Here is an 18,783-nt window from a genome sequence, read left to right as displayed (position 1 = left end):
AAGTAGGAAATGGATAGGAAGCAGTCTGAAGTCAATGACTTAGTAGATACTAAATAGGGGATGGGGTCCTATTTTTTAAATTTAACTTCAAACAATGAAATATTCTATAATATAGACATGTTTTAATACTGCTTTGACCAAAAAAATGGTTAAATTAAGTAAACAAATGCAGGAAGCAACTCTTTGGAGCAAGGACTATAGAATAAAATCCATTTAAAAGAATACATAAAAAGGGACCGCCCCTGATGGCACAGCGGTTGAGTGCTGGGCTGCGAAGCTGCCCGCAGCCTCTGAAGCACTGGTTTGATCCCCGGCCACGGGCAAGGGTCCCACGTGGCGTGCAGACCTCTTCTGTCTCGTCCGCTGCTCCCCTCAGCAGTGTATTTCATCAGTCTGCCTGTTCTGTTCCCCCACTCTGGCTCTGGTGAATTCTCTCACCCACTTGCACTTTTGACTGTCCCCAGTGCTTGTATGTATGTATGTATGTATAAACAAACAAACAAACAAACAAACAAATAAATAAATAAATCTTAAAAAAAAAAAAGAATACACAAAAAATCGTCCAAGGCAATATGACCAGTCCAGGCTAGGATCCTTGTAAACTGCGGTTATTCCATCTCTACAAAATCACCCAACACCACTGGTTAACAGGTTTGATATGATTATATCTTGTCACTGACCTCTTTGCCCCTTTTCTCTTATTTTCAGTCTCTGTTGAGTCCTCCCCAGCAGCTTGAAGCTCAGAGGCACGGGGAGCTATCACCCTTTGGAGAATAAACTCAGTGTCAATAACTTAGCACCTCATCATCTTTTCCCAGACTGGTAGAAATCCTGTTCCTGTCACAGAATGACAAATTAACCTAAGGGAGAGATTATATAGCTAGGCTCAAGAAGCTACCCGAGAACTTGAAAGCTATGTCAGAATATGCTTCCTGTCAACTTTAAAACTCTTTCCAAGCAGGAAGCTACAAACATCATCAAATGTCCTAATGATAACCATGGTAATCTAGAAGTTGATATGCACAGGAAGTTGTGTTCCTGGCCCTGGCCCTAGAAAAATAACATTTAACTTCAAGTAGTCATTAAAAAAAAAACTTTGTAAATTGACGAATGCAATGAACTTTTTAAAAAGTGGCTAAGTATGCAAATGCAAGTATATTTGCCAGCTTGCAGAGGAGAAAACCTAAAAATCAACAAATGGTTTACATCTGTAATTCAGACCTAAAAAGAATCTCTGTTATCAATTGCCTGTGTGATAGATGAGTGATTGATACATACATAATACATAGATGACAGACAGAAGGTGACACTGAGAACTGATCAGGCACCAAACCAACCATCAAGGACTAGAAGGAAGAAATATCACCTGGAATCAGCCTCGTCACAGATCCATTCATAAGCTCTGTTCATTGTTATCCAGAGACTATTACATACAGTGATGGTTATTTTTTATTTATGCTGCATTTTCTTTTTGAGGCGATATTGGTTCACAAACTGTACAAGACCCGAGGTATTTGTTCATACCTCTTCAGATGTAAGTTACCACACCACACCCTCCACCGAAGTACAGCTCATCCTCTACCATAGTCCACTGGGCTCCTCTCCCCCTCTATCCCCATCCCCTGCCCTCCCTCCCTGATAGCCTCAAATCTACAGTCAGATTTCTAGGGCTTGTTTTGGTTTAGTTGTGTGTGTTCCTTTGTTTGTTTTGCTATATCCACCTATGGCTGGGGACCCCACTTGCTGACCTTCTAAAATTGTGAAAAAAAAATTATTTCCTCATCAGTGATCTCTTTGAGAACCTGATGAATTCCTGGGCTTCTCCCTGGAGGAGAAAAATGAAAAGAAAATACATATTTTGCAAATAATTCTAGGGAATTTATGGACCAATGTCCAACTCATAAATCCATATGTCATACATCAAAAACCCTTGGTAATACTAATTGAAAAAAAAAATGAAGTAAAGGAAATAACATGAACATTTCAAAGGATGTCAACAAGAACAAGGAGTGATACACTGAAAGCCACAACCCACACAACCCAAGTTTGTAAAAGTCTAGCAACCCAGAGTGATATCATACATCAGGTATAAGCTTTGCAATGTGCTTAGTGAATATCCCATTACAGCAAAACCTGCTAAGAAAATCTATTATTATGTATTGGTACTTTTTTTTTTTTTTAACCTTTCCATCTCTTCTTTATTCTGTCATATGTATTCCTCTCCCCTCTCTTTTACCTCTCTCCCTTACCTTCATCAGTCTATGACTCTCTTTCTCTGATGTGGTTTGGTTTGGTCCGGTCTGGTCTGTTCTGGTCTAGTCTTGTCTGGTCTGGTCTGGTCTGGTCTGGTTTGGTTTGGTTTGGTCTAGTCTGGTATGGTCTGGTTTGGCCCATTCTGTTCTGGTCTGGTTTTGTTTGGTCCGTTCAGTTCTGTTCTGGTCTGGTCTGGTTTGTTTTGGTCTGGTCTGGTTTGTTTTGGACTGGTCTGGTTTGTTTTGGACTGGTCTGGTCTGGTTTGGTCTAGTCTGGTCTGATTTGGTTTGGTTTGGTTCACCAGTGACTCTACTCCTGACCTGTGAAGCTCTGGCTGAATAAAGCCAGGAACGTGCATCTCTACAGTTACAGGACGCAAACACACCACACCACCACCAAGTTAAGCTTCTTGCCAAGTTTCTTCAGTGTCATAAACAGTGCTTGTTGAACTCTACATGGCAAGACAGGGTCACCCACAAAAAAACACAAGAGTGAGACTGACCCTCCAGATGCTAAATTATGTCCTTCATGGAGCTAACCACTGCAGAGCTTCCTGCCACCGTGTTGCTGGCTTGGCCACGTAGGGAGAATTGATGGTAACACTAGACTGATCTGCAAAGGCAATTCTAAAGAGATGTGATCAGAAGGCCAGACAGCAGAGAGTAATCAGAGACAAGATGACTTTCTGGAACAAATATATCATTTAGATTATGTTTATAACAGTAGAAGACTGGAAATAGCAGCAGGAGCCAGGGACAGACATGGCTTTAATGGACACAATGTGGAAAAAGCATTCTTCCCACCTCCCAGCTGGTGGTCATCTACCACAAAGGACTAATGAAAACTTTAAAAAGCATGATCAGATTTTTCAAGTAGTTTTGAAAGGGCAGTAAAAATCTTGCTTATCATATTGTGATTATGCACAATAAAACAGTAAAATGCAATAGAATTGGGTTTTGTCAGGTAGTTGGTGAAGCACAAAAAAAGGGAAAAATAAAGTAAGCAAGTGGACCTAGTTCACCTCACATTCCTGAGTGATGCAGGCTGCAAAATAGACTAATATTTTGAGCACTGACTAAATGCAAGGCAGTGCTCTAAGCTATAAGCCAGCAATTTTCAAATCCAATTGTCCACAACAATTATCTGGGAGACCTTTAAAAAAAATCACATTCTTGGGATGTGCCTTAGAACTTCTAAATCAGCATCTCTGAGCTGGGTCCCTAGACTTCAAGGTTTTTAAAGGGCACCTCCGGTGATTCTGATTTAGCTAGTTTGAAAATAGCTGCTACAGGATACGTAGAATTAATAAGACATAGTCCACGTGTTAAATGATGGCCAAGCGGTACAAAGACTATCATGATGCAACAAATAATAATGTCGATTTTCACGCTGTCCTTTAAATCAAGCACTGAGAAGTGAAGGATATGAAGATTGAGTTAAAAAATCATCTCCTCAATGTACTAAATTATTCCAGATTCAAATGAAATTTTATGAGCTTGTAAAAGACAAAAACTGTGAGAATACAAAAATGCAAATAAATAAAAAGATGTAGCTGCAGCCAAAATGATTTTTCCCATAGTTTTAAACATGTAAATCATTTCCCAAACCAACAATTAGCATAGATCTAATGATTCACCAACATTTATAATAGTAATAAAAGCCATTAGAAGAACAAATTTAACATCTTCCAAATTTTAACAGTCCCTGAAAAATAAATCTCATTTTAATTTGCCTAAATAATTAAAACGACTGCATTTGTCTGGCAGTCATTTTAAAAATCTGACCATAAATTATAAACATGTTGCATGAAAAGGGATGATCGGCATAAATTTACAGTAAAGTTGGGAGGGAGAGAGGAGGGGCTGAGAAAGGGAGGTGGGTGGGGTAGAGGCATGGGTGGTTTGGTGGAGAGTGAGTGGAACATTTGTACATATGGAAAGGCAACAATGTTGTCCCAAACATTAAAACTAAAATAAAAAAATATTTACAATAAAGTAACCAAGTTCTTAGTAAATTATTTAGGTTTCATGTTCAAAACCCCAATTCTGGTCTTTGATCTTCTGTTTTTGTTCCTGAAACTGCTCACAAACCTTCATTTCACCCCCAACTATGAGGCAGGCTCTGGTTATTAACCAGTAGAATTCCCTAAAGACTTGACTTTTGAGAACCTACTGTTAGAACAACCTGTCTCTTTATCACGGATCCCCAAAGGTAGCTCTTTCTTTGGGTTATGATATGTTGATTCTATACCCTTGTTATTCTCCACAGTCCATGTTTGTCTTCAATCAACATGAATTTCAGGATGTGGACAATATTTCCATGAAGAATTCAACTTACACTTGGAATGATGTGCCTAAGAGCTCCTTATCATGGTAAGTGATTATTTTGAGTTATTAGTAAGAAAATGATCAACTAGTTTTGCCCTCTTAATATCAGCCCTTTACTGAGTTAGTTACCATCATAAATATATAAGAAAATTTTAAAGATATGTTTTCTGTTCTTTGGAAGTTTAAAATATAATAAAGTACCATATTTATATAAGAAACCATGAGAAGCAATGTAAAACAATATAAATGGAAAAGCTGAATGTGCCTTCCAAAGACTGGCAAATTTTTAAATGCAAATAATACAAAAAGGAAGCTACATAAAAGCCTCCTACAGGTAAATTAATGGAAGGAACACTGCACCTGGAGTTTTTCAGAATTAGCCCTGACCCAGAATTGAGTTTCTGCTCCCCAACTAAATGGCAGACCTTACCTCACTGCTCTATGTCTCAGTCACCTGTTTGATAAAAAGAGATTGAATTTAATCAATGTTCTTAACTGGTGATTGGGAATCAAAACCACCACGAATAATCCCAAACTCACACCATCCATCTCATTGTCTAGAAAGAAGATCTAGATATGACCTGCCCATATACCATCTCACGATAGCATAGCCAAATGTGAAATAGCTGGACAAGGGTACTTCAAAAAAGAGCTTAACAGAATTCAGTGATTCTTCCTCACCTTTCATTTGAAAGCCACTGAATTGATGGTCTCCCAGGACTTCATTTCTCACATTCTCTGGTCTCAGAAAAATCATCACCAAGTTGAAAAATCTTGATCTGTCATCTTTATATATAAGACAACACCAAAAAGGCAGAGGCAGCAATTCACACGCCTATGTGTGCATACAAAATCCATTTTTGTGAATCTTTTTTGTGCCAAGGCAGTCCTGGGGAATTGGTAGAAAGCAAACATAAACACACATGACTCAAAGTCAATGTCCCTGAACTCATGTTCACCCAACTCAAAGTCAATGTCCCTGAAGAGTATCCTCTTCTATCGCAAGAGATTCTGGTTCAGTAGAGCTGGGTGTAGACCAGAGTGACTTTGAAGACATAGACCAAGTAATTCTGATAAAGATGATCCAAGGTCTTCCCTGAGAATACTATATTAAGGAATCAGGTTGCCAGGCTGCTAGGACTTGAAGCTTATGGAAACTCGGTGGGATCTTTTTAAGAATCTCATAAGTCCACAAACAACAACATAGCCACACAAGTGTGACTGTGAAGCATATGACTACATCCTGCTAAACTTATTAAATGTATCCTTATTTCAGCTAACCCTCAACTGAGTCCTCAACATAGCCACTATAACATTGCCCAATACCAAAGGAAACTTAACAGCAGAGAAGACAGAATGGATAGAGCTTATTGTCTTAACTGCAGTTAAAACATCTATGCAAAATACTTTACAAACATGTGCGATCATATGCCACATTGCTAAAACCCTTCCTGGAGACATGGAAGGAACTAGACTCTGAAACTTAAGTTCCATTAGCATGGTTGTAAAGCTCCCTCCGGTTGGGGCTGAGGGCAGTGGCCAGCAGTGTAGACAGAGACAAACACGAACATGTGCATGAAGTAGGAAATGTGAAATCCAAGTTTGACTCTAAGGCCATGTTAGATGCTGAATAAATATTTTTGATGAACTATCGTTAGAATCTATTTGTTATTTGTCAATAGTAGGGACTTAAGGAAAGAGGAGATAAAGATAGTTTTAGATTATCCTTTGGGAGTGGGAAGTATAGGTAGTAGTTTGAAACCTCATAGTCAGTATTTCTATTTTTTTTTTTTTAATACAAACCACAGAAGGTTAAATTTCACAAAATCTTTTTTGACTTGTGGAAACACAAGCTATAGACTAAGAATGTTTTATAGGAGCTGTGCATTTTTTAAAGATTTATTTATTTATGCATACAAGAGCTGGGGTGCATTTTAAAGAAGCAAACTAATACGACTCATCTATCAATAAACTCTTGCCATTCGTGGCAACATGGATGGAGCTGGAAGGGATTATGCTAGGCTAAATCAGTCAGAAGGAGAAAGACATACCAGATGGTGTCACTCATATGTGGAATACAGAAACACAAAACAAAGGGTTAGCTAAAGGCAAACTAAAAAACTAACCCTTGAAAGCTGACTATGAAATGGGGGCAGCCAGAGGGGGGCGGGGAGTGGGGGGGGTGGGAAATGAGGACAAAGAAGGGAGGGCCCCCCAGGTCTGTGGTAGTGACTATGGCTTCTTTGGTGCTGAGCTCACTTTGGCCTCAATGCCAGAAATGGGGGATCGAACACTTCTGTAATGGAAACAACGATGTAAACTAAAGTAATAACTCGATAAAAAGTATTTTAAAAAATAGATTTGAAGGGGTCTCCCTGGTGGCGCAGAGGTTGAAGACACAGCGCTATCAAACTATCACCAGCCACTGCAGCACAAGTTCGCTCCCCAACTGGGGAAGTGACCCACATGGCACAGCAGACCTCTCCTGTCTCCCCACTGCTCCCCTCAGCAGTGGATTTCAGTAGCTCTGCGTGTTCTGCTCCCCACTCTGTCTCTGATGAATTCTCTCACCCCCACCCCGTACCTCTGGCTTACACCCCAGTTCTTGTACGCATAAGTAAATAAATCTTTAAAAAAATAGATTTGAAGAAGGTGGGAGCTCTACAAAGATCTAGGTGTCTCAGGGGAGGAGGGGCAGGTAGAATGGAGAGAGAGAGAAGAGAGTAATTAGTCTCCATTCTGGTCCAGGTTCCCTGCCTTAGTCTTTCCCAGCTCCCTCCAGGCAGTCACAGGCTGGTGCAGACCAGAGACAGACAGGGTAGGGCAGACAGAAGTCACCCCTAAGGGAATTTGATGTTAAGCTGAGTTCAGACTTTACTCTGGAACCCCAGGGGCAGAAGGTAATCAATGTGAAATTTACCAAGCAGCCCTCACCCTGGTGGGGAGGTGCAGGAGACTAACGAAAGCTCGTGAAGACCCTACAGGACAGTCTGGGTCCTATGGCAGTGGTCCAGGTAAGAGAGTAAAACACAACTGACTGTGAGCTAAGATAGTTCTCATGATGCTCAGCAGCCTGGAGCTGCAAAGACAGAGGGAACCAGCACTTTACCCACTGGCAGCAACTCAGAAAAGCACCCCTTCACCATTCTGCTGCCTTCCAGAGATAATGACATTTTGCAAGTCCTCAACAGTCATGGTTCTACTCCAGCTTCATACCCATTCCCATGTACAAGCCTTGCTCAGCTTCTCACATCAAGGAGCACAGGGCATAGGGACAAACGGGAATTTCCAGTCCTAGCTACTTGGTCATCCCCAGATGACAACAGCATATACCCAGAGGGTTGCATCTTCTGGGACTGAAAACTTAAAACAACCTAAGCAACTCCAAACTTCACTGCCTGCCCAGTGAAGTTAGCCCAGCTTCTCTGGATTTTTCCTCTGTCTCAGACTCCCCCCAGGCAATCTCCTGTCAAGCTAAACAAGCTTCAGAACTCCCCTTAAAGTACCTACCTGGCCGAGACTCTGAACTGCCTGCTCAGCCTGATTAATTTCCCAAAGAGACTAAGCCGCTTGTTTCAGAACCACCCCACTCCAGATCAAAAGCTAAAAAGACTCTACTAAATCGCAAAGGATCAGGGAGCCAGATGGGGCATCCTCTGTAGGACACAGTGTGAAAAGGAAAGAAACAGGTCTCACTGCACTACCTTCCAGCAAATATTTCACAAGTACAATGATGATGCGGAAGAAGGATGGTGCTTTCTGATCAAAGAAAAGAGTTGTTTTTTAGAACATTTTCATAAAAAAGCAAAGTGAATCCTGTACTCTTTGTTCTGGGATAAGGAGATAAGAAAGATGGGAGAGGGAGGTGTTAATATGGTCTTCTAAAGCATGAGATGTCTGAGATTCTGAAGTCAGTCTTCAACTTGTTACAGGCCAGGGAGAGGGGCAGCCCAGGCCCCACAAACCTGCCTGCTCTAAATAGGTTCTGCCACACACCGCATTGACACAAAACATAGGAGACTTTTAATGGGAAGGAACTTTAATTAGGAAACAATACAGGAAAGGCCAAGAATCTAGTTTCTAAATCAAGCACCCAAAGTGACCCGTCCCCTTGTGGGTAAAAGCCCACCCAAACAGGATTGGCCCGGAGCAAGACCCCAAAGCCTGGCACAAGTGTAAAGCATCTTCCAGTGGGGACCCACAGAAAAGGGTCAGAAACAAGCAGACAAGTCTGGAGAGAAAAGAGCAAAATCAAAATCAAGACAAAAACCACCATTGTCACCTCCCACGGGTCTCTCACCCACATCTGTGTCACCCCGTCCACGGCCAAAAGGCAAGCGCGGTATCTTCAGGCGTTCTTGGCTCCATGTGCCTCCCCCAGGTCTCCTTCTGGCTCCATCCTGATTCCTTCCTTCCTCATTCTCCTCTGCAGCTGCTTCTCTCTGCTCAGCTCCTCCTTCCCTTGGGTGGGACAGGAAACCTGAAACCTCCCCCTTCCCTGGGGAAAACCCCCCCCCATTACAAACTCAGCACTAGAAAAACAAGCATGCCACCATCTCACGTCTGGTCCCTTTTAAGATGCTGAGTGACTAACTCAAGGACACACAGCATTCCACCCACATAGAATCCTGACCATCTTACTCGCAAGCGAGTTTTCTTCCAACTATACCATACCGTGTTTCTCTCTTACAGAGAAAAGTCAGTCAGTTAAGAATCAGACTGAGACTGAGGGCCTCCCTGGTGGTGCAGCAGGTTGAGCGCAGTGCTGTGAAGTTGTCTGCAGCCTCTCCAGTGCAGGTTCGATTCCCCGACGGTCAGGGAGAGACCCACATGGTGCAGCAGACCTCTCCTGTCTCGCCCGCTGCTCCCCTCAGCAGTGTATTTCAGTCAATCTGCCTGTTCTACTTCCAGCTCTGTCTCTGGTGATTCCTCTCACCCTCCCGTGCCTCTGGCCTGTACCCCAGTTCTTGTATAAATAAAAATTTTAAAAAATTCAAAAAAAGAATCAGACTGAGCTTACATCCCAATTCTAATGCATGTGACAGCCCAGAAAATGTTTTTAACTAAACACTCTGTGTTTCTCATCTTCATCCAAGTAATAGGAATAATCGTAGTTACCTGTCTAAGAGGACCGTTGTGGGAGTCAGTAGAAAAATATATGTTAAGCATGAGTACACGTGGGCATGCTAGACATATAATGCAGTGAATAGTCACTGTGCCTGCTTGGTTGCATCAGTGATACATGTGTGTGCCTCAGATGGGCTGTTTCCACTGAATTTGTAAGTCAAAAATTTTTTTTTTTTAAATCCTAAATGGGTTTGTAGGAGGATACAACACACAAACACTTTCCACAATTTTAAGGTATTGGTACCTAAACATCTATACTTCCTCTGTCTTTTTAGATGATCTTTCCTGATTTCTCTTTAAAGGCACATTAGGAGACAAGCTTCCCCAAGACTTTTCCAGAGCAGACAGTACAAAATTTGTATAGTTGCTTCAATAAATAAGCCATGCCTTGCTCCTCATGTTACTTTCCTGGATTTTATTATATTAGATTCTCTGACGTGCCTCTATTTGAGACTAGCCAGAAATAACTACTAATGTCTACTATACCACAAGATCCTCTTTCCCTTTATCCTGCCAACCCTTTCAGAATATAGCTTCCAAGGTATAATATGGTCCTTCTTTCTCACTCTTATTTTTCAATTACCAAATTCTTATTTTAGGACTGTGGTTCTCAAACTTGACCACCTACTGGAATCACATGAAGAATTTTAAAAAGGATGGATGTCTGAGTCCCATCTCCAGAGAATGTGAGTTACTCAGTCTAGACAGCAGTATAGGCATTAGGATTTTTCAAAGCTTTCCACCTGATTCTCAAGTGCAGACAAGGTTGAGATCCTCTCATAGAGAGCTGCAGAGACTTAAGAAGGCTGGCTCAGGGTACCCTGCTCAGGCATCCACCCCACAGAATCCCTACAGTCATGTTGATCACATCTTTCTCTGCTCCCTACAAGTACCTCCTTTACAATACCTCTCATGCTGATTTGCAGTGATCGGTTTCCTTGCCCCCCTCAATTCCTCACTGTGAGCACCTGGAAAAGGAGTTTTTTCTTTCTTCCACACCCCTCCAACAGAAGCTGGCATACTTAAGGTGTCCACGAAAGTCCCCTGCACCCAGCTGAAAGTGGCCCTCTCTTCTAACCCCTGACCAAGGGAATCAGGCTGGAGCAGCTCCAGGTAACCAGGATAAGAACAGTGCAGGAGCACTTGAAGTATGCTCCAACAGGCATCCTCCAACTGAACCTGCCCCACCAAGGAAAAGTGGGGGCTGGGGTGTGGTGGCATTGTCCCTGCTAACTTGCAAAGTGTTCTTTCTGGAGGCTCAATGGGTGTGAATATAATTAAAGCCTCTACACATGACCTCTTCCATTGTGCCAGTGCAGCTCCCTGCTCCTGTTCAGATAAGACAAGAGTGATGACTGAATATGGCTGAAGTGAAAGCAGGCAAGAGATAATGAAAGAGACTGATTGGAAAGTGCTTATCAAGAAAGAGAGTGCGTGAGATACCCCTCGTGGGATGACAGCCCACAAACCTATCTTCCAGAGCAGGAAGTAGAACTGCAGTTGCTGCCAACATCTCTCCAGAGACACAAGTCGGCAGGGCCACTGAGGCACAACTTGGGGGAGAGAATGTTCTCTGGAGTTGTGAACTCAGCAGCCCCCAGATTTGCTGTGATGAGAAGAGGCACAGCACATGTAACATAATTGCTTTTATTCTTCAGAAGTTCCAAAAGAACCAACATCACTCATTCTCATGATGTACGTAGTCCTGCCTCACACTCCCCTGTCCACTGAGAGTCCACTGAGAGTATATCATCAGTCTGAAGCGCCTGCCCCAAGCTTCCCTCTCCTCTCATCCCCCAGCTCGACCCACTGATCTAGCATCATGGACTTCGTAAAAGCCACTGGAAATTCTGATGTAGTTGACTGCTGTCTGTCTTCTTCTCTGTCATTACCTTGACGTCACAAAATAAGTTTCGAGCCTCAGTTCTTATCCCATCATTGCCGCAACAGAGTGACATGGGCTTCTCTCTATCAGTCCATCCTTTGAACAAACATCATCACTCCCATCTCCAAAAGTGCCTCCCAAGTTCATCTGACATATGGATGAAGGTTATTGGCTTCGGCGCTAGGTGGTCCAGGTTCAAATCTCAGATTTACCACTTGGAGGCATCCATACTTTTGGAAAGTACCCATCTTACCTACACCATGTGTCAGAGAGTAACTACATCATAAGAAGATTAAACATTTATCATGAAAGCCAGTATCTACACACATATATATCCATATTATTCCCAGTCTGAGTTTGGGAGTGAGGTTGACTTAACCTCCATTACACTCACAGGACAAGAGAGCTTCTGGTCAACCAAGATCTTTCGTTCCCAAGATGGGTCAAATTCTTCCTCACCTCTCTTTATTTTTCCAACCTATAACTTGCAACCTTCTGGAGAATGACTTTGTTGCTTTTTCCCCCTTGTTGGTTAAACTTACTTGAAATAGAAGTTATTTCTCAATATCATCTGTCTTTATGTTGTCAAAAATATGTCCATGGTATTCCTCTGTGCAGCTAGGACTGAAGACACTTTTCCTAGTTCGCCCATTCAGATTCCATTAGTTTTTAACTGGCTTCTTTCTATAAATACAACATGCCCAAATCTATCTCAGCCACAGATTTGCAACTCCTACCCCTGCAGGGAAATTATTTCCTTTTATAATATTTTATGTATTGTTTTGAAAATATAGAAGTGACTTTAAAAATCACCATTATTATCCTTTTAAAAAATTATTGAAATAGTACCTTTATATTTTAATAGGGGACTCCAGGTAGTTTCCACACATGAAATCACTTTTGAGGACATGAGATATTTTCCCATGCTGGACATAGGAGATAAAAAGTAGGTGAAATCAAACACTAAAATAAAGAATTGGAACAGGAAACTACAAGGAAAGGGCCAGAAGGAGATGACTATGCTTTAGATTCCTTTTAAGATAATGCAACAGAAAGGTAACATGAGCTACAGGTGCTAAGTATACCATGAACGTTACCTGCAAGGGCCACTCTAACTCACATTCAATGTTCCTCCCATATTGTTGGAAGTTATTTCCTGCTTAGCTGTCACCTGAAGTCTCTTGTCAATTTGGACGGAGAAGATGCAATGTAGGGAGAGCTCATCTTTTCTAAAAGCTTTCAGAGCCATGAGCATCTTTGTTCATCCACAAATCCCCCATGAGGGAAGATGCTAGATGCCAGAATAGCCAGGAATGTGGTCTAAAAATGCCCCAAAGAATTGGTTTTCTCCTTCAGTGTCCTGTCCTTTGCTCCTTTATCCACTTGCTTTCCAGCAGGTTCCCCATGGCTTCACAGGGGCCGAGTACACTTCTCTCTTCAAGGGCACAAGCCAGCTCCATGCCCTGGCATCCTCGGACATGATGGGTGGGCACTGGCCAATGATGGGAACTGCCTGGGAGAAGAGGAATCTAGCCACCTGCTCCTGAACAGACAACCTTGCCCCTTCTTTTTCAGTTTGGAGGTGTGTCTATGTGAGAACAGTATAGACCCTTGCCCCCTCTCTCCTGGTTTCTACCAGTCCTGTACGATTGACTTTTTGGTTTTGCCAAAGACTCAACAATTTGGCGCCCTGAGCTAAACACCCAGTCCTTTCAACAAATGCTTTCAATGCACCACTTTGCATTTCAGATAACAGAGCCTTTTTAAGAAGAATGAGATTTGGGTGAGTAATAAGAAAGATAAGAGTAGTTGAGGAAGAAGGGAAATTGGCAAGAGCCAAGGGGTATAATGATTGGAGAGGGAGGGCCAATGTCCCACTTAGAAACAAATAAGAGAAAATACAGGTGTGGAATGTTGAATATCATTTTTGTGATGAAAGGGCACTAACCAGAAATTGGATGATTCCTTAATTAGCAAATGAATCCAGAGAGCTGGATTTACAGAATGCCCTGAATGTCCTTATGGAGCTGTGGAAAACAAAGCTCTGAAGAACAGGGAGACTGAGAAATCATGGCAGAGAATGGAGTGTGAGCACTGTAGATGACAGAGAGTCGTTGAGGACAGACTTTAACAGTTGTGTTCATTCCCTTTGGCTGTTGTAACAAATCCCCACAAACTGGATGACTTGAAACGAGACTGTCTTATAGCCCCAGAGGCGAGATAGTCAAAGCTCTCACTGGGCTAAAGTCAAGGCATTGGCAAGGTTGCATTCTTTCTGGGGGTTGTAAGAGGTAACTCATTTCCTTTTCCTGCTTGTAGAAACCATCACCATTCCCTGGCCTTCCTCCATCTTCAAGGACAGCACTGGACAGGGCAGGTTTTCTCACATCATATTACTCTGACACTGGGCTTCTCCTCCACAGTTAAGAACTCTTGTAATCACATGAGGTAATCACATGTAATCCACCTGGATAAATCAGAATAACCTCCTTAAAGTCAAATCATGAGCAGATTTCATTCCATCTGCTGCTGGAATCCCCCTTCTCTATGCAAGACAACATATTCACAGGATCTGGGGACTCCTTGCGAACATCCTTTGGGGGATCATTATTCCACTTAACCACTACACCCTTTTTTTAAAAAATTAGGAGAATGATGATTAAATGGGAGAAGAAAACCCATACAAGGAGAGTGGGGAAGTTAGCTCAGCTCAAGTTCCTTATTAGTTTAAATAAGGAACTGTAAATTGAAATGAATTTAAGGACTATTTCTCCAAAGGGACTACATAGGACCACATATTACATATTACATTCTAACTCAGGGTCATTTGTCCTGTCCCCCATTAAAGAGGTGAGGGAGATGCCCTTTTCTGTATCTCCATATTAACTGGAACAAAATAGATGACTAGATCAAGATGTGGCATATACATACAATGGAATACTATTCAGCAAGCAAAAAAGATAAACTCATGCCATTTGCAGCAACATGGATGGAGCTAGAAGGAATTATGCTCAGTGAAGTAAGTCAGAAGGAAAAAGAAAAATATTGGATGGTTTCACTTATAACAGGAATATAGGGGAAGCAAGTAAGACATCAGGGGAAAAAATAATAACAATACAAAACACAACACAACAAAACAAAAACAAACAGACAATTATAAACCAGAGACATCCTGCAGGGGAGGAGGCGGGAGAGGGATCAGAGGGAGGGAGGGAGGAGCCCAGGGGACTGAGGTGATGGTGCACAGGTGCATTGATGAAGGAAATTCTATGGGGACTACTCCTGGGCGAGGTGAGAAGCAAGCATTGCCTAAAAATGAACAATGATATAAAAAATATACAAATAAAATATTTTAAAAAGTCTTAAGCACTAATCAACTCATCAGTGAAGGAAGAACTCCAGCATTTCCTTCTCATAAAGTTCTTTCCACTCCACAGGCAGAATTTATTCGTCTTCCTTTGATCACTGTTTCTTGTATTTTCCTTTCCATCAGTATTTATCATTCTGTAATGTAATTTCCTATTTTCGTGCCTGTCTCCTACTGGATGATGAGGTCCTTTTCAGTACAAGGACCATGACTTATACATCTTTATATTCTAAGCACCTAACAAGGTGGCTAGCATAAGGAAGACATTCAACATGTTTATTGAATGAAAATCTATGGGGTGAATTCAGAGGATGGTGAACTATCTCCAGTCTTAGAGAAAGGTGAGAAGGTGATATTTGGGGATTGAAACTAGATGAAAACAGCATTTATAAAATGAAAATAATGCATACTAAATCTCTAAGTTCTGAGTATGCATTTGAGAGAGGGAGAGAGAAACTAAGAAATAAAGACTTTTTCTCTGATAGACTGCAGATTAAAAAGCAAGGTCAAAATGCAGACAACAAAATTTACCTGCTATGACTTTATACTTTCCAGACCACACTTAGCATACAGATAAGTGTTGGGAAACAATAAAAGCACACCAAAACGACAGTTCTGGAAAGAAGGGCAGGACATTTTATAATCTTTAAGCACTCATGTATTTCAGGCAATTGATACATGTTAGAAAATGTTCTCCATATATAAAATTTTCATATTTTATGAAAACTATTAACACTAGCTTCCTAGGAAGGATTTCAAATTTCTTAGTTTCTTTCAAGCTCCCTAGAAATGCAAGATTGATTTTGAAGTGTCACAAATTCCAAGTCGAATTTGGGAGAAAGGGAACAGAAACCCAGTTCTCTGCAAAAAGGATAATTGGAAGTGAGTTGGGAGGGACAAGTTTAAAAAAGATGGATTATAGCAGAATGAGTTTTCAAAGTTACTGTCCTTCTTATGACCTTTCTTGAAAGCCTACTTTTCCCTCCATACCCATCCAGCACATGGCTATTTTATATCTATCAGTAATTAAAATGAGAAAAACAGAGTCATAAAATTTTTTAAAAAGTTCTAAATAAAGCTACAGCTCAACCCTGATAACAGGTGTAATAATTTGTCAATACCATTCTTTCTCAATAAAACTTGCTTCTTTGTTAAAGGTAACTTTCTTTCTGATATTCAATTACAGACATTACTTGGAACTAATTTCTAATTAAGGAATATACCCAGAGATAAACGGGTTCCATTTTTCTCCTGCCATCTAATGAAAAACAGTCAGGAAAAATAAGTGAATCGAGTGACTGGGTTAAAAAATAAGCTCAACGGGTTGGGATTCTACGAGCACAATGATGGTACAAGCATGTGTGAATGAGAACAGTATGCAGAACAGGGTCAATCCAAAATGGAGGCCAAGAAATTCCAGCCCAAGTCAGGCAAAGAAAGAGGAATTCATTCAAGTCATTGATAAGGCTAAATTGAAGAGGTAAGTGAAGAATTAAGAGAATGTCTGGGAGATCATAGAGAAGACTGTTTCAAGCAGACACTCAACAATAGCACCAAGTACTGATTGATGCCTCACTTAAAAAAAAAAAAAACAAACTGGGGTCAGTTTTGACAAACGTTCAAATAGGTAATAAGAACAAATAGTAAATGCAACTCTCCTTGTTGTTGCTGTTTCTATTTTCATAAAGGTCAGTAGACCAACTGGCCCATCGATTTCAACAAAAAGCAGCTAACACATTCAGCCACAAAGTCAAATTTAGGACATGGTTAACTGACAACAGCCCTTTTTAGAGCTAGACAGAAGTTTCTACCAGGTAATCACACACGCACTGTCTTCATCAGCTAAATATCAAATTCAGATTATCTCAGAATTTGACTTTCACTGAGTTTGACAACCTCAGGCTATGAATTTGGAGCAGGGTGCCATAGGGGGAAATGTTTTTCTGCCAACCCCCACTATCCTGAAATTTGCTTTCTCTGCCCCCAAATGTTAGCCTCTGCTTAAACACCACTAAGATCCATTTTAAATTTATTAAAATATTTATGGGGATAGACTATAATCTCGTTAATGCCAAGTAAATTCTCTGACAATGGCTAGGCTTGGGGGAAACATAATTAAGAAGTCAGCTAGAGGAGTTTCTAAGGAAATTAGTTTTAAATGGATGGAAGTAATTAATCAGTAATAACAAATACCTGAGGAAGGAGAGCAGTTTCCCTGGTGATTAGAAAAGAGCAATTAAAGAGAGATTCGGGATGGTGACCAGTGAGCATACTGCGCTGGTAATCTCTCCTTTCTGGCCTTTGAGGAGCTAAATAGAGCAGAAAGCAATCTTTCATAATTCAGATAAATGCGGAGTAAGCAGGCTGAAGAGAGCGTAGCGATATTAGACAGCCTGGAGACACTTGCAGTTAAAGGGAAATTGTAGGAACTTGAACACCTAGGAGGGGTTTCTAAGGGTCTCAGAGCCACGACTAAGTCTCAAATAAGCTGGGGGATGTTGAGAGTATGTTGTTAAATTCAACTGCAGGTAAGGGTCAAGGAGAAAAATATTGGAAATAGTAAAAGATTAGTAAATATAATATTACATCATATTTATGTAAATATATTAGCATTTTAATATCAACCGAAATTAAGGGTACAAATCCAGTTACCCTTGCCTCTAAGAAGCCAACTATTCAACTTGTCATTCAATTAATAGATGTAATGAACCTCAGTTGATAGCAATTCATCTGAAAATTCCTTGCTTTGTGATTTTGAATTCTTTTGTTTTCTTTGTTATATTTTTTCAATTTAAAGCTGTATTACTGCATGATGCTAACTTGCCTATTCATACCATCATACCAACTACCAACCCCAAATACTTTTTTCATGGAAACAGAATAGAACGCTCATTCATTCCACAAAACTTACAATTTACATACCTTTCATGATAGAAACTGAGTATCTGTGTCCCCCAAAATTCATATATTGAAATCTATTTCCTCCAATGTGATGGTATTTGGAGGGGAGGGCTTTGGGAGGTGAGTGATTCATGAAGGCAGAGCCCTCAGGAATGTGATGAGTGGAGAGAAAGAGAGAGAGGGAGAGAGAGAGAGAGAGGGAGGGAGAGAGAGAGAGAATACACACACACAGTTACTTCCATTCTATTGCTGAGTACTATTCCATGATGATGGATCAAAGTTTGACTCATTTTTTTTAAATGTGGATAGTTTCCAGTTTTCAGATGTTAAGCACAAAGATGCTGTGAAGATTCATGCACAAGTTTCCAAGTGAAAATAAGTTTTCATTGGTATAAACTCCCAAGAGTGCAATTGGTGTGACATCTGTATATGCATATGCATTCTCAGTTTTTTAAGAAATTGCTATATCCCTTTACATTTCCACCAGAAGGATGCGTGGACCATTTTCTCTGACTCTTTGTCAGCATTCGGTGTTGTCACTGTTCGCGTTATAGCCAATCTGATAGATGTGGAGTGATAGCTCACTGTGGTTTTAATTCCCAGTCTCCTGATGGCTTATGATGCTGAATATCTTTTCACAGGCCTATTTACCATCTGTATGTTCTTTTAGGTGATATGTCTGATCATGTCTTCTGCTCATTTTCTAATTGCATTGCTTGTTTTTTATTAAGTTTTGAGAATTCTATATACTAGTCCTTTTTTGGCTATGTGGTTTTGTGAATGTTTTCCCCCATTCTGCAGTCTGTCCTTCATCCCATTTACATGGGCTTTCAGGGAAAAAGAAGGTTTTTTTTATTTTTATGAAGTCCAATTTATCAATTTTCCTTTTATGGATTATACCTTATGGTCAAATCTAAGAATTT

The sequence above is a fragment of the Talpa occidentalis genome, unplaced genomic scaffold, assembly GCF_014898055.3.
Source record: "Talpa occidentalis isolate TD23 unplaced genomic scaffold, MPIMG_talOcc4v2.1, whole genome shotgun sequence".
NCBI classification, from domain to species: domain Eukaryota; kingdom Metazoa; phylum Chordata; class Mammalia; order Eulipotyphla; family Talpidae; genus Talpa; species Talpa occidentalis.
Note: the sequence above shows the minus strand (reverse complement) of the source record.